This window comes from Micropterus salmoides, unplaced genomic scaffold (genome assembly GCF_014851395.1).
Source record: "Micropterus salmoides isolate LMB-PRFRI ecotype aquatic unplaced genomic scaffold, ASM1485139v1 Ms_hic_scaffold_9, whole genome shotgun sequence".
NCBI classification, from domain to species: domain Eukaryota; kingdom Metazoa; phylum Chordata; class Actinopteri; order Centrarchiformes; family Centrarchidae; genus Micropterus; species Micropterus salmoides.
Genome location: NW_024044681.1, coordinates 5,444,922 through 5,460,563, shown reverse-complemented (window position 1 = coordinate 5,460,563; position 15,642 = coordinate 5,444,922). Strand labels below are relative to the sequence as shown.

At 44.5% G+C, this 15,642-nt stretch overlaps 1 protein-coding gene across 1 annotated transcript in view; it reads left to right on the top strand.

Annotated features, from left to right (window-relative positions):
• Positions 1-10,007: 10,007 nt before the first annotated feature.
• LOC119895457 (keratin-associated protein 5-1-like) overlaps positions 10,008-15,642 on the top strand; it is a 43,748-nt gene continuing 38,113 nt past the window's right edge. The window contains exon 1 of the mRNA XM_038708606.1: positions 10,008-10,115. The gene's annotated coding sequence lies outside the window, so the exon portion shown is untranslated. The remainder of the gene's footprint in view (positions 10,116-15,642) is intronic.

Below are 15,642 nucleotides of genomic sequence, written 5' to 3'. Positions count from 1 at the left end.
GTAATAATCATGAAAAACAGAAATAAACTACGATCAGTGGAGCAGCGCTGAGGATGAACTAGAGTTTAGATCTCATCCTGACCGAAATGAAGTTATTCTGAACGACATCACGTTCATACAGGCAGCCTGAATTAAATAATGGGCCAGTTCTGAGATGCAGCCTGTCTGTGTTGAATTATCATTAATGTTTTCACATTTTTAGATTGAATGTTTTATGTTTCCAAAGAATACGGAGCCAGGGTGGGTTAATAAACCGGGATGAAAGTGGTAAATTTACAAGAACAAACTCAGATATTTTCTTCTGGGGAAAATACAGAGCATGCGCTGTTATGAAAAAACTCTGAACATGCTGCTTTTATTCCGGTTAAGTTACACCGACTCAACTAACATCTTATTCAGCGTGGGAGGTTAACACCAGTGTAGCTGTCAGAGTTTGTCCAACAAATGTAGATGTTGTTGTTGTTATTAGGCTATTTATTATTATTTATTATTGTTATTAGTATTATTATTATTATTATTGCTAAACAGTTCACTTCAGCGATCTGCAGTACTTGTTTCCCTCTAAACTTCAACGTTGACCCCCTCCTGAACCTTTTCAGCTTCATCCACCCTGTTTATAATGAAACTTGTGGACTTCAGACCTTCGCTGAAAAAGCCCAGTCAGCCCTGGTTTTTATCCTGGTTTTAGATAGTTTGATCAGTGGGCACGCTGACTGCAGGTGAGTGTTTCCTCCACCAGGTGGTGCTGCAGCAGAGGAGAGGGAGTATCCATAGTAACCATGTTCAGATATCTGACAGGCAGATGAAAGTGTCTGTTTCACATGCTGCTTTAAACACTAGGTGTCGCTGTCATCTAGAAAGCAACCAGCACCCTGACGGGATACTAGAGGATGAAAACAGTTTATTAAACATGGTGGAAACAAAAAGACGGAGCACGGTGAGTGAATGCAGGAAATTTCAATTTATCTGATATTTATTATTATCTCTAGTCCTGCTCAGCTGCTGGTCTGAAAGTAAATATACACAGTGAATGTTGCACATAGTCTCTTTATTCTTTAAACATACATCTTTTTTAATACACATGTTTTATATTCTATTTAGAAAAACGTCTTTCCCTCTTTGAAAGGATCTGTGTGGAGCAGGAGACTCTCAAAGACAGAGTTTCAAATGTAACCTGATCCGTGCACACACACATTTAACAATCTGTAAGAAACACAGAAGAATGTCTCAAACGCTGTTAGACATTTGTACACTATCTGTCAATATTAATCCTTCTTCAGGTGATGTGATGTGTGCATTTGTAAACTGATTTACTTTTGTAGATCATGTAAAACACATTTGTGTCCAGTCTGTGTCTAATACAGGGAACAAACTGCAGAACAATTACAGAGACTGTGACTAAAGGCAGGTTCGAAAAGGCTCCAAGAAATGACTGATTTTACACTGAGAATCAGTGTTCACAATAACAACAGCCTTTTATTTGCTGATGAACTGAACTGGCACTTGCAACGTGATGTGGATCAAGTGTTTAGATCCGTCAAGGCTCTGATGGAATTCCACCTCGAGTCGGGGAGGCTTAAAGTGAGATTAGCTCTGTTTTTACTGAAATCTGTTATCTGTCACTGACACTTTGTACCTGTTCACCAGAAACACCTGTAACGTGTCTAAATGATTACTGGTGGAAGTGCTCTGACACCAATGTAATGCTTTGAGAGCAGAGTCTAAACCTACATGTGTGATAGCGTTCTTTCTTAGCTCCATTACTTCTCTTCAACATCTCTGTCAGGCTGCTGCCTTCAATACACCGTACCAATGATCTGGTGTTTAAATTCCAAGATGTGGGCCTGCTCAGTCCGTCTGGGCTTGGGTGTTAGGGTTACCGTATACGGTGAGGTTGGAAGGAACCCGCTCGTCCGTTCTGTCGTGGAAATTAATCTATTCCCTTTGGGAGATTGAACAAATATGCTTAATAGATGAAACGCAACATGGGAAGAGATTTTCTGCCACCACAATCCCCTCTCTACGGGGCGGCTGTGGCTCCGGAGGTAGAGCGGGTTGCCCGTTAATCGGAAGGTCGGCGGTTTAATCCCTGGCTTCTCTAGTTTCTGTTTGAGCACTTAGGCTCAGTATATAAATGTGAGTTTATGGTGAATGCAGATGTAGTGTAAAAGCGCTTTGAGTGGTCGAAAACACTAGAAAGGCGCTATACAAGTACAGAGCATATATGGACATAATCAGTATATAAAAATTGTCGATACGTCAACGAATGTTCTCATTTTACTGTTTAAACAAACGCCTCATCAGTTGACAATAGAAGATTTGCTTTAGCTGTTTTTGTAGAACAGACATTCCTGAGTTGTGAGCAAGCTAGAAGAGTTAAAAGAGAATACACCTGTCATATTTTTCATCATTGTCATGTTTTCAGCTCATGATAAGGAGGAACCCACTCAGAGTCAGCACAAGGGGCTGAAAGACACTGGCTTAATTTGGGAAACATGGAAGCTGGGGTGAATCCTCATGGTTTTAGGCAGTGCCAATATCCAGTGGGATGCCATGCAGCTTTTGAAAAAATGGTCAACAATGATGAGTATGACGGCGTTACCTTGAGAGGTAATCTAGTCACAAAGTCCAGAGCAACATGGGACCAGGGCCGGCTTGGGATGGGCAAGGGCTGCAGCAAACCCTCAGGAGGGCGGTGTGATGATTTTCACCAGGTGCAAACTGAACAGGCTGCCTCATAAGCACGAGTGTCAGTCTCCATGGAGGGCTACCAAAAATGCCTTCTCAGTAGGGACAGGGTGCGGCTCCCACCCGGGTGGCATGCAAACCGGGAGGCGTGAACCCACTGGAGAACCTGAGGGCGTACAGCGTCAGGAACAAATAAGCAACCGGGCGGTCCATTACCTGGGTCTGGTCGGGTCTGCTGTGCTTCTCTGACTGCAGACTCGATCTCCCAGGAGATAGAAGCAACCACGCAGGAGGATGGCAGGATAATCTCGGGACCTGGGTGAAAATCAATAGCAACAAACTGACGAGAGAGAGCATCAGGTTTAATATTTCGTAATGGAAAACCTGAAACGACCAAAAAACAACTTGCCTAGAGTTTAATCTCTTGGCTGTGAGAATATTCAAACCATAGATACAATATATTTATCCCGGCCACTGTGGAGGCACCTCCTCCTGTTACCTCGCAGTGTACTTACTTTCAGATGAGGCTTGTATCAATGCACTGCTGAATCATTTTATAGGACATGCCATATAAACAAGAATGTAATATTCAAATTACATTCAATAGGATTGATTCCAAAGTTAATTAACAGTCAGTATCTCCATGATGCTAGAACAAACCTAGCAACTTGAAATGTGACTGTTGTGCTTTTACTGCTGGAACATGAAAACACCAGCCGTACCTACTGTAAATAACTGCACGCTCAGTGTACATCACCGTGCTCTGTAATTTCATGTATATCACCACCTATTTTGCTAGGCCAGTTACATATTGTTGATTGTCTGGGTCTGGACCAGAGGTTCAGAACAATATGATGGTATACCTATCTAAATGTAAATATGTTCTTAAACTTGTTTCATTATTCTGAAAGACGGAGATCTCCTTCGAGGAACCATTCATTGGCGAAACAACTGCACCTGCAAAGCTGGCTTAGGACAGTGCAATCACCTAACAGGACTGCTCTACACACTTGCTCACTATATAAAAATGGGGTAAGCATCAGTCCCCCACGCTGCAAACAAAAACTCTCGGCCTCAAGCCCAAGAGCAGTTAGCACTGTGACAGTATCCAAAGTTAAACCACCATTGGCTGATGCATCTCCAAAGAAAAACGGCGCTATACAGAGGGGATTGTCTCCAATTCGTACTGCCCTACCAAGCGTTGAATTTGCAGACACTCTTCGGGGCAACCTTGCTACAATTGGCAGTAGGAGCCAGATGCTGAAGTTACTGGAAGCTCTTTGCAGCAAAACGAGGATCACGCCATTTTGGCGATGTGGGGGTGCTCAACGTCTGATTTCACATAGAACTAACAGTCTCCTACCAATAACTTAATATACAGCCTGTTACAATATACATTTCATTATTTAATGCTGTAAATAAATATCCAACGAGAAAAAAAGCTTTTAATAAATGTTTTTAAAGTGCGTGAATAAATCCAAGACTTGACTATTCTGATTGGACTATGTAAATCCTTAGTCGGGCCCTAGCACCTAGAAATGGAAACCAGAGGACAAAACAGAGGCAAGACTTGGCATCAAGTACAAGCCAAACGACTGATATTATTATCATTCTGCTCCAGGGTGAGAGACTTTGACAGTTTGGCAGCCAACATGACATTCCCATCATCTCCAACTGCTAACCGATTCCAACCAACTATCAAAGAAATGTTCCATCAGTGCGACAGCATGACAGATAATTGTTCATTGATCAGTTACAGCTTCACCCTGATTAGTTTGATTTTAACAGCAATTACTGCAGTAATGTAGCCCCCGCTGAATGTTTCAGTGCAGCTGTTGCCAAGCCGCCCTAATGTCCACAGAGTCAGTGTTTAAAAGCACAGCTATAGATTTTATGCTGAGCTGAGGAAGAATCCACGATGTCCGGAGATAACATTGTGTCTGTTCTTACATCGATGACAGATGGATCATAAAGGCAGTCGTGTGACAGATCCTGTTTGAGTAACAAACTATTTCACTGTTTCTATGAATGTCGGCAAATGAATGCGATCAGTATGTGCTTTGACATCTGCTGCATGAATGAGGAAAGGAAACCGTGTGACAGACAGCTGCTTCACGCTCCGAAGGAGGGAAGGGGGTCAAAGCAAATAACCTGTCGAGAACATAATTCATTCTGCCCCATGGGGTGGATTCAGTGTAACTTCAAAGCGGTCCATAAAGACAGGTACAATTTCAAGGGTGCACTGGCACCTTTTAGAACAGAGGCCCTTGGAAGTTACTTAAGAGGGCACAAACCACAGTCCACAGTTGATTAACAGAGCCCACTAGTGTCATGGGTAAGACCCCATCGAATATTGATACTCTTTGTTCCCCCTAACGGTACCCTCGACGTGAACCCGAACTCTGGCTGTTGCTTGTGTCTGTCTCACCTCTTCTGGGCTGAAATGTCCACTTGGGCCTAAAAAGGGTGGGACCACAAGGGAGACATTTATTTCAGAGAGAGGGTCCTTGATGAGAAATCCTTTATCGGCCATGACCTCATCGCCTTCCTGAAGTAGAGACAGGATCCCTGGTTCTCTTGTTATCTCCTTGTCAGATATCGAACCTGAATACAGGTCACTGACAAATGTACCAGACCTGAGGGAGAGATGCCAGCTAGGCCCTTAAAGGTGGTGTTCCCTTTGTAGTGGGAGTAGATCTAATCTAATATTGCTCTAGTGAGTGGGGAAAGTGCTTTGGAAACAAGGAGGCATGAGCTCCAGTGATGTGTAGATAGTTTGCCCAGGTTACACAGACCCTGCTTACGGCTGACTGTGACACATCAAAGCTCACTGCAATCCTGTTCATGAAAAGCTTGGCTAACATCCCAAAGAAACAGGAAAATCTGGTCATTGACAGCCAGTTTAGAAATGCTAAACCCCTGCCTTACAACTTCCCCATCAGCTCGCCTTAGTCGCTGTGCCTGGATCCACTCTTCCATCTGCAGTGGGCTGTAGGGCCTTAAACACTGCTTTGAGTGTGTTGTAATCAGGACAGCCTGTGAAAAACATGACGTTCTTATCATCGCCCTGAAATCTTGGAAGGAGAGACTGCCTGGTTTGAAGACCTGCAGTTAATTCTTTGTTGCTCCTCCAGTGGTGGGGGCATTTCAACTTTATCATGATCTGGGTGTGGAGGGGCCGTCTCCTCACGGCAAGTGTAAGGAAAAGAAAATATTGAGGAGAGTATATTTTAAACTAGTGATCAGTCTCCAATCTGAGGCCATTCACTTGCAAAACAATGCTTTTCTCTTAAAAGTGGCAACAAACCTCATTCTGATTCTGAATCTGATTTGCCTCCAACATAAGCTGCTCTGGAAATCTGCTGTCAATGCCAACAATGTATTCGTTTTTAACTCTCAGTATTATTTACTACAAATAGTTTTATTACTTCTTGAAAGGTTAGATCCCAGATAGCATGAAATATATCTTGGTATAATTTATGTATCATTTTGATATTTTAGATTTTCAAAAGGAGTGAGTGGTAACTACGGAGGGGTGTGCTACAAAGTGAGCTTAATGGGTATAATAATAATAATAATAATAATGATAATAATAACAATAATAATAATGACAGCTATAATAGGAATTTTTAGTTTAGGCTATAAAATGCACCGCCCTATCACAAATAATTTTCCTGGTGATAATCTCTATGAGCACTATAGATTCTCAGCTGAGGCTTTAAGTTATAAATGCCAACTTACTGAGTCGCATGTTAATACCACTGAATTAAGTCGTGTAAGTACAGTCACACAAGCTTCATCTATCACGTTGCCATGGGAACCTACATGCATTCAGTTGGTGATGCAGAATTTGTAAGAATTTATAAATATTGAGGGTATCTAAAAAGTTTTAAAGTACAAGTACAATCACTCAAAGCAATTGCACTTTCATGGAACCCAGGGTAGGGGGAAAACTCTGTAAAGAGATACACTTGTCACTTACCTAAAATCATCACATCCTCTTCACCAACTGCAGAATAAGAAGAAGACTTAGAATTAAACTGCATAGAAAAGTACCTTGTAGCTCCTCTGACAAAAGACCTCCTTGCAGGCCTCATGGTGCTCAGTCCAGGCAAACAAAGCCGGAACAGCACCCTTTGTTGGGATCTGGCTGTGCATCCTCCCCAGCTCCTAGTGTGTTCCTGGTTTCTCCCTTCCATGTGTGTCTGTTGGTCAGCTGTTTGTCTCCTGTGTGTGTTTGTGGGCGTGGTCGGGCCCTACCTGGCAGGCACTTATCAGCTGGTGTTCCTGGAGTTCCTACACACCTGTCGTCAATCCTTCTATCAACTCCGTAGATTTAAACCTCGGCTCATTTCTCCCTTCTGTTCAACCGAGTGGTAACTACTCGCCAAGGCCAGACTCTTGACTAGGTATAGTTTAGTGTTTTTTCCTGTCCGTTCAACGTCACCAAACGTGGGTCTTTTGTCCCAGGGGATACCTACTAATGGAAACTCAGCCTACCAGCCTGTTTTGAGGTTTTGGATCACTCTGGCCTGCCTGCTGTCTGCTACCACCGTATCGGAGTCTTCAGTGCACTATCTGTTGTTTCTTCAATAAAACCCCTGTTTGGTGTCTCACCCTGTGTCTGATCCAGGATCTTTTATCGACACCCTTTCGCATGCCAACCAGAGTTTTCAAAAAAAGACTGTGAACATACTTTGTGTCCACGTGGATCTGTAACGTTAGATATTTAATGTTATTGTTTATAGCTATGTGCTTAAAGTAGTTTAGATTAACAATGGTTATCATAAACAGGCAAAGGTCACCTCTTGTTTTCACTCTGTTTTAAGACACGGCTAGCCATGGGAGGACGTTAGCTAGCCAGGCTTGTCTAAAGAGCAACAACTTGCTTAACATTACTCACAAATCAGCCCCTCGCTCGTTCTAACATTAAAAAGAACCGGTTCATGGCTAACACCATAGCTATTTAGCCAGAATAACTAGCTGGCTTAGCTAGCTAGCTATTCTGGTTAGCTCTATGCTAGTTAACCTAAATATGGCTAGCGTAGTTTGCATCGCCATCTTACCTTGAAATGGCGACCAGGATCTCTTCTTATTTTGTGAATCCATTCACAGCAAAGTACAGGATCTCTGCGGACACGATGAAAGGTTTGACCTGTACAAGATTTATTTCTTTTGGAAAAAATACATTTGGGAACACAGCAATGCTGCGGCATTGTTGGTGTAGCCTACAGAGGGCCAACGTTACCTCGGTCCCCCACGGCCTCGTTTTGGTTTAAGATGGTGACGTAGGTGAATAAGGCGAATTGAACATTTACGCACTTCCATCATTAAATCAGAAAACACCGCATTTCATCTTTCATGTCGATATAAAGATAACAATCAGCTGCTGTTAGGTCGCTCTTGAAGCTAGCTGCTGTTGACATGCTACATGAAGGTTTTCACAATCAGATGGAAATTTGGGATAAATTAAACGTTGGATGACCATACCTCTCAGTTAACAGCTTTCAGTTCTTGACCACAACTCGATGTCGTTACCTCGTTGGAGGAGGAAGGTAGCTCGCCAGCATCTTGCTTTTGACCTGTCTACTTAAGACCTAGCCAAGAGCCCGCTTCCCCCGTTGACAAAAGGTCAGGTCACACCGCATCAGTCCCACTACTACTATAATGGTCAGAAATAGAAAACTGACCCTGGGTCAGTGTGGCTCTAAATCAACAAAAGATTTGAGCTGTCATCACTGACTGACTGGTATTTGGTTCTTGTGGTGATGAACTTGATGACCTACCAATAAGGTCTGGGGTGGCCACAGGGGGGCCAATGAGATTTCAGGGGTGGCCTGGGATTGGCATTGGGAATGAGTGGTCCACCTTCCATCAGGATCCCAGTAGACTCCGCAGGTCCTTCTTCCCTCTCAGTGAAGTGGAGCAGTAGATGTCAGTAAGGAGCCTCCCATTAACATAACAGATTCTATAAATCTGCACACCTTTTCACAGATACCAAACTCTCTTTCTCTTTCTCTATGTCTCTCAGAGAGGAAATTATTTCTCCAGCTGCAGTCGTATCGTCTCATCGTCCGTGTCGTCTTCAGGTGAGTTTCTCTTGTTTAGGTTTTCAGTCTGTAGACGATCTTGTTCCATCTGAGCAGGTAAATCTGTCAGATCAGTGTGGTTTGAACTGTTAGAAACTTGTTCTGTATTTCCTGCTCTGTGACAAATGAACTGTTGTTTTAATGGAAATGTTTTTCTGCTTTATGATTCGGCTCCACTGGTATTTTTGTTTAGTTCACTCATTTCTGGATCTTTTATTTTGTTTCTTACTTTGATTTGTGTTACCAAACACATTTTTGAATTTTGAACACCGGTTACAAAATGACAGCTTTCATGCCTGCAGATTTTGCATCAGTACCACCCTGCTGGGTCGTTACTTCTTTAGTCCTGTGACTGTGAGTGGAGACAACAGCCACACACTATCCAAACTAACACAACACCTTTCAATTGAATGCTAATACACTGTGTGTGATAGAGTGTTAGTTACTATATATAGCTATACTAACCTCCACATATACACTCGCTACATGAACATCAACATACCTGTGGCACAAAGTTCAGTCTAGTTCCAGCTGTGTTCCATGTTATTGTGGTGAGTTCAGGAAGAGAGGGGTTTAAACCATTTTCTTTTTGGGCCTATCCACTATTTTTAATCAGTGGCTGATGAGACACCCATGTGATCATGTCCACCACCACTCTCACTGCCCCCTCTGTTGTTACTCTCACACACACAAACACCTCTACATGCTTGCTGATTGTTTTATGTTTGTCTTTGCTTTGAACAGATAAGGGCAGTTTTATTAAAGGTGCCATAGAATGGAAAACTTTCCCTTGGCACTGTTAAATAAAGAGTTCAGTCCATGGAACTGACAGACCATGAGCCTCAATCTCCATGTAAATATCACGCATGCAAAATACCCCAACAAGTTACACAAGTCTCGGTTCTTTATTGTTTACGCAAACATAAACCAGCTCAAGTTCCAGAGAAGTAGTCATACTAGCTCACAGAGCTGGAGGGTGTTCAGTGTGTTTCACAGAAAGTGCTTTTACAGTTCCTCTGGCTGCACTGCCTCAAGTGTGATTTAGGATTCATTATTTATTGATTCATATTGCAGCCCGTAGTGATTCATATCACACAGCCACTATTATCACATAACAATCATCTGTCATCTGATGCTCTTTGTTTACTAGACAGATAGAAAACCAGTTCAGGGTATTTCCACAAATACAGTTACAGCCTTTGTTACTTACTGAACCTGATCCTTTTCTCCAGCTGGTTCTCTGATCCTCAGACGTGAACCTAGATCCAGATCCAGTTCTCAGCATGGTTGGTAAAAAACAATGTAAGAATCTGCTCCAGACACGTCCTGATCCCCCAGGTACTGTGTGATCTAATTCTACATACATTTTATAAGCCTGGCTTTCGGTGATGTTTTGTAAAGATTTTAATTTTTGTTACTTTAAAGTCAGCTCACAGCTCTACGCTCTATAGCGTCCTCATTCTGAATCCTCAAAGCAGGAAGCTGGTACATATAGCAGCCCATAGTGATTCATGTTTCAGTCCGTAGCGATTCATACAGCAGTCCGTAGTGATTCATACAGCAGCCGTAGTGATTCATACAGCAGTCCGTAGGGATTTATACAGCGTCCGGTAGGGATTCATGTAGCAGCCCGTTGTGATTCATGTAGCAGCCCGTAGGGATTCATGTAGCAGCCCGTAGGGATTCATGTAGCAGCCCGTAGGGATTCATGTAGCAGCCCGTAGGGATTCATGTAGCAGCCCGTAGGGATTCATGTAGCAGCCCGTTGTGATTCATGTAGCAGCCCGTAGTGATTCATGTAGCAGCCCGTAGTGATTCATGTAGCAGCCCGTAGTGATTCATGTAGCAGCCCGTAGTGATTCATGTAGCAGCCCATTGTGATTCATGTAGCAGCCCGTAGTGATTCATACAGCAGCCCGTAGTGATTCATACAGCAGCCCGTAGTGATTCATGTAGCAGCCGTAGTGATTCATACAGCAGCCCGTAGTGATTCATGTAGCAGCCCGTAGTGATTCATGTAGCAGCCCGTTGTGATTCATGTAGCAGCCCGCAGTGATTCATACAGCAGCCCGTAGTGATTCATACAGCAGCCGTAGTGATTCATACAGCAGTCCGTAGGGATTTATACAGCGTCCGGTAGGGATTCATGTAGCAGCCCGTTGTGATTCATGTAGCAGCCCGTTGTGATTCATGTAGCAGCCCGTAGTGATTCATACAGCAGCCCGTAGTGATTCATGTAGCAGCCCGTTGTGATTCATACAGCAGCCTGTAGTGATTCATACAGCAGCCGTAGTGATTCATACAACAGCCCGTAGTGATTCATGTAGCAGCCCGTAGTGATTCATGTAGCAGCCCGTAGTGATTCATGTAGCGGCCTGTTGTGATTCATGTAGCGGCCCGTAGTGATTCATGTAGCGGCCCGTAGTGATTCATGTAGCGGCCCGTAGTGATTCATACAGCAGCCCGTAGTGATTCATACAGCAGTCCGTAGGGATTTATACAGCGTCCGGTAGGGATTCATGCAGCGTCCGGTAGGGATTCATACAGCGTCCGGTCCAGTAGGGATTCATGCAGCGTCCAGTAGGGATTCATGCAGCGTCCAGTAGGGATTCATGCAGCGTCCAGTAGGGATTCATGCAGCGTCCGGTAGGGATTCATACAGCGTCCGGTAGGGATTCATGCAGCGGCCTGTTGTGATTCATGTAGCGGCCCGTAGTGATTCATGTAGCGGCCCGTAGTGATTCATACAACAGCCCGTAGTGATTCATACAGCAGCCCGTAGTGATTCATACAGCAGCCCGTAGTGATTCATACAGCAGCCCGTAGTGATTCATGTAGAAGGCTTTAGTGATTCATTTTGCAGGCCGTAGTGATTTATGTTTAAGCCCGTAGTGATTCATGTAGCAGGCCGTAGTGATTTATGTTTAAGCCCGTAGTGATTCATACAACAGCCCATAGTGATTCATGTAGCAGGCTTTAGTGATTCATGTAGCAGGCCGTAGTGATTCATGTAGCAGGCCGTAGTGATTCATACAACAGCCCGTAGTGATTCATACAGCAGCCCGTAGTGATTCATGTAGCAGGCTTTAGTGATTCATGTAGCAGGCCGTAGTGATTCATACAACAGCCTGTAGTGATTCATGTAGCAGGCCGTAGTGATTTATGTTTAAGCCCGTAGTGTTTCATACAGCAGCCCGTAGTGATTCATACAGCAGGCCGTAGTGATTCATGTAGCAGGCCATAGTGATTCATGTAGCAGCCTGTAGTGATTCATACAACAGCCCATAGTGATTCATGTAGCAGGCTTTAGTGATTCATGTAGCAGCCCGTAGTGATTCATGTAGCAGCCCGTAGTGATTCATGTAGCAGCCTGTAGTGATTCATACAGCAGCCTGTAGTGATTCATACAGCAGTCCGTAGGGATTCATGTTTCAGCCCATAGTGATTCATGTTTCAGCCTTTAGTGATTCATACAGCAGTCCGTAGGGATTCATGTTTCAGCCCGTAGTGATTCATGTAGCAGCCTGTATTGATTCATGTAGCAGCCCGTAGTGATTCATACAGCAGCCCGTTGTGATTCATACAGCAGCCCATAGGGATTCATACAGCAGTCCGTAGGGATTTATACAGCGTCCGGTAGGGATTCATACAGCGTCCGGTAGGGATTCATACAGCGTCCGGTAGGGATTCATGCAGCGTCCGGTAGGGATTCATACAGCGTCCGGTAGGGATTCATGCAGCGTCCGGTAGGGATTCATGCAGCGTCCGGTAGGGATTCATGCAGCGTCCAGTAGGGATTCATGCAGCGTCCGGTAGGGATTCATACAGCGTCCGGTAGGGATTCATGCAGCGGCCTGTTGTGATTCATGTAGCGGCCCGTAGTGATTCATGTAGCGGCCCGTAGTGATTCATACAACAGCCCGTAGTGATTCATACAGCAGCCCGTAGTGATTCATACAGCAGCCCGTAGTGATTCATACAGCAGCCCGTAGTGATTCATGTAGCAGGCTTTAGTGATTCATTTTTGCAGGCCGTAGTGATTTATGTTTAAGCCCGTAGTGATTCATGTAGCAGGCCGTAGTGATTTATGTTTAAGCCCGTAGTGATTCATACAACAGCCCATAGTGATTCATGTAGCAGGCTTTAGTGATTCATGTAGCAGGCCGTAGTGATTCATGTAGCAGGCCGTAGTGATTCATACAACAGCCCGTAGTGATTCATACAGCAGGCCGTAGTGATTCATACAACAGCCCGTAGTGATTCATACAACAGCCCGTAGTGATTCATACAGCAGCCCGTAGTGATTCATACAGCAGCCCGTAGTGATTCATGTAGCACCCCGTAGTGATTCATGTAGCAGGCCGCAGTGATTCATGTAGCACCCCGTAGTGATTCATGTAGCAGGCCGTAGTGATTTATGTTTAAGCCCGTAGTGTTTCATACAACAGCCCGTAGTGATTCATACAACAGCCTGTACTGATTCATGTAGCAGGCCGTAGTGATTTATGTTTAAGCCCGTAGTGTTTCATACAACAGCCCGTAGTGATTCATGTAGCACCCCGTAGTGATTCATACAGCAGCCCGTAGTGATTCATGTAGCAGCCCGTAGTGATTCATGTAGCAGCCCGTAGTGATTCATGTAGCAGCCCGTATTGATTCATGTAGCAGCCCGTAGTGATTCATGTAGCAGCCCGTAGTGATTCATACAGCAGCCTGTAGTGATTCATACAGCAGTCCGTAGGGATTCATGTTTCAGCCCGTAGTGATTCATGTTTCAGCCTGTATTGATTCATGTAGCAGCCCGTAGTGATTCATACAGCAGCCCGTAGTGATTCATACAGCAGTCCGTAGGGATTCATACAGCATCCGGTAGGGATTCATACAGCATCCGGTAGGGATTCATACAGCGTCCGGTCCGGTAGGGATTCATGCAGCGTCCAGTAGGGATTCATGCAGCGTCCAGTAGGGATTCATGCAGCGTCCGGTAGGGATTCATGCAGCGTCCGGTAGGGATTCATGCAGCGGCCTGTTGTGATTCATGTAGCGGCCCGTAGTGATTCATGTAGCGGCCCGTAGTGATTCATACAACAGCCCGTAGTGATTCATACAGCAGCCCGTAGTGATTCATACAGCAGCCCGTAGTGATTCATACAGCAGCCCGTAGTGATTCATGTAGAAGGCTTTAGTGATTCATTTTTGCAGGCCGTAGTGATTTATGTTTAAGCCCATAGTGATTCATGTAGCAGGCCGTAGTGATTTATGTTTAAACCCGTAGTGATTCATACAACAGCCCATAGTGATTCATGTAGCAGGCTTTACTGATTCATGTAGCAGGCCGTAGTGATTCATGTAGCAGGCCGTAGTGATTCATACAACAGCCCGTAGTGATTCATACAGCAGCCCGTAGTGATTCATACAACAGCCCGTAGTGATTCATACAACAGCCCGTAGTGATTCATACAGCCTCCCGTAGTGATTCATGTAGCAGCCCGTAGTGATTCATACAGCAGCCCGTAGTGATTCATACAACAGCCCGTAGTGATTCATACAGCCTCCCGTAGTGATTCATGTAGCAGCCCGTAGTGATTCATACAGCAGCCCGTAGTGATTCATACAGCAGCCCGTAGTGATTCATTTAGCAGGCTTTAGTGATTCATTTAGCAGGCCGTAGTGATTCATACAACAGCCTGTAGTGATTCATGTAGCAGGCCATAGTGATTTATGTAGCAGGCCGTAGTGTTTCATACAACAGCCCGTAATGATTCATGTAGCAGGCTTTAGTGATTCATGTAGCAGGCCGTAGTGATTCATACAGCAGCCCGTAGTGATTCATGTAGCAGGCCGTAGTGATTCATACAACAGCCTGTACTGATTCATGTAGCAGGCCGTAGTGATTTATGTTTAAGCCCGTAGTGTTTCATACAACAGCCCATAGTGATTCATGTAGCAGGCCGTAGTGATTCATGTAGCAGGCCGTAGTGATTTATGTTTAAGCCCGTAGTGTTTCATACAACAGCCCATAGTGATTCATGTAGCAGGCTTTAGTGATTCATGTAGCAGGCCGTAGTGATTCATACAACAGCCCGTAGTGATTCATACAGCAGCCCGTAGTGATTCATGTAGCAGGCCGTAGTGATTCATACAACAGCCCGTAGTGATTCATACAGCAGCCCGTAGTGATTCATGTAGCACCCCGTAGTGATTCATGTAGCAGCCCGTAGTGATTCATGTAGCAGCCCGTATTGATTCATGTAGCAGCCCGTAGTGATTCATGTAGCAGCCCGTAGTGATTCATACAGCAGCCTGTAGTGATTCATACAGCAGTCCGTAGGGATTCATGTTTCAGCCCGTAGTGATTCATGTTTCAGCCTGTATTGATTCATGTAGCAGCCCGTAGTGATTCATACAGCAGCCCGTAGTGATTCATACAGCAGTCCGTAGGGATTCATACAGCATCCGGTAGGGATTCATACAGCGTCCGGTAGGGATTCATGCAGCGGCCTGTTGTGATTCATGTAGCGGCCCGTAGTGATTCATGTAGCGGCCCGTAGTGATTCATACAACAGCCCGTAGTGATTCATACAGCAGCCCGTAGTGATTCATACAGCAGCCCGTAGTGATTCATGTAGCAGGCTTTAGTGATTCATTTTTGCAGGCCGTAGTGATTTATGTTTAAGCCCGTAGTGATTCATGTAGCAGGCCGTAGTGATTTATGTTTAAGCCCGTAGTGATTCATACAACAGCCCATAGTGATTCATGTAGCAGGCTTTAGTGATTCATGTAGCAGGCCGTAGTGATTCATGTAGCAGGCCGTAGTGATTCATACAACAGCCCGTAGTGATTCATACAGCAGCCCGTAGTGATT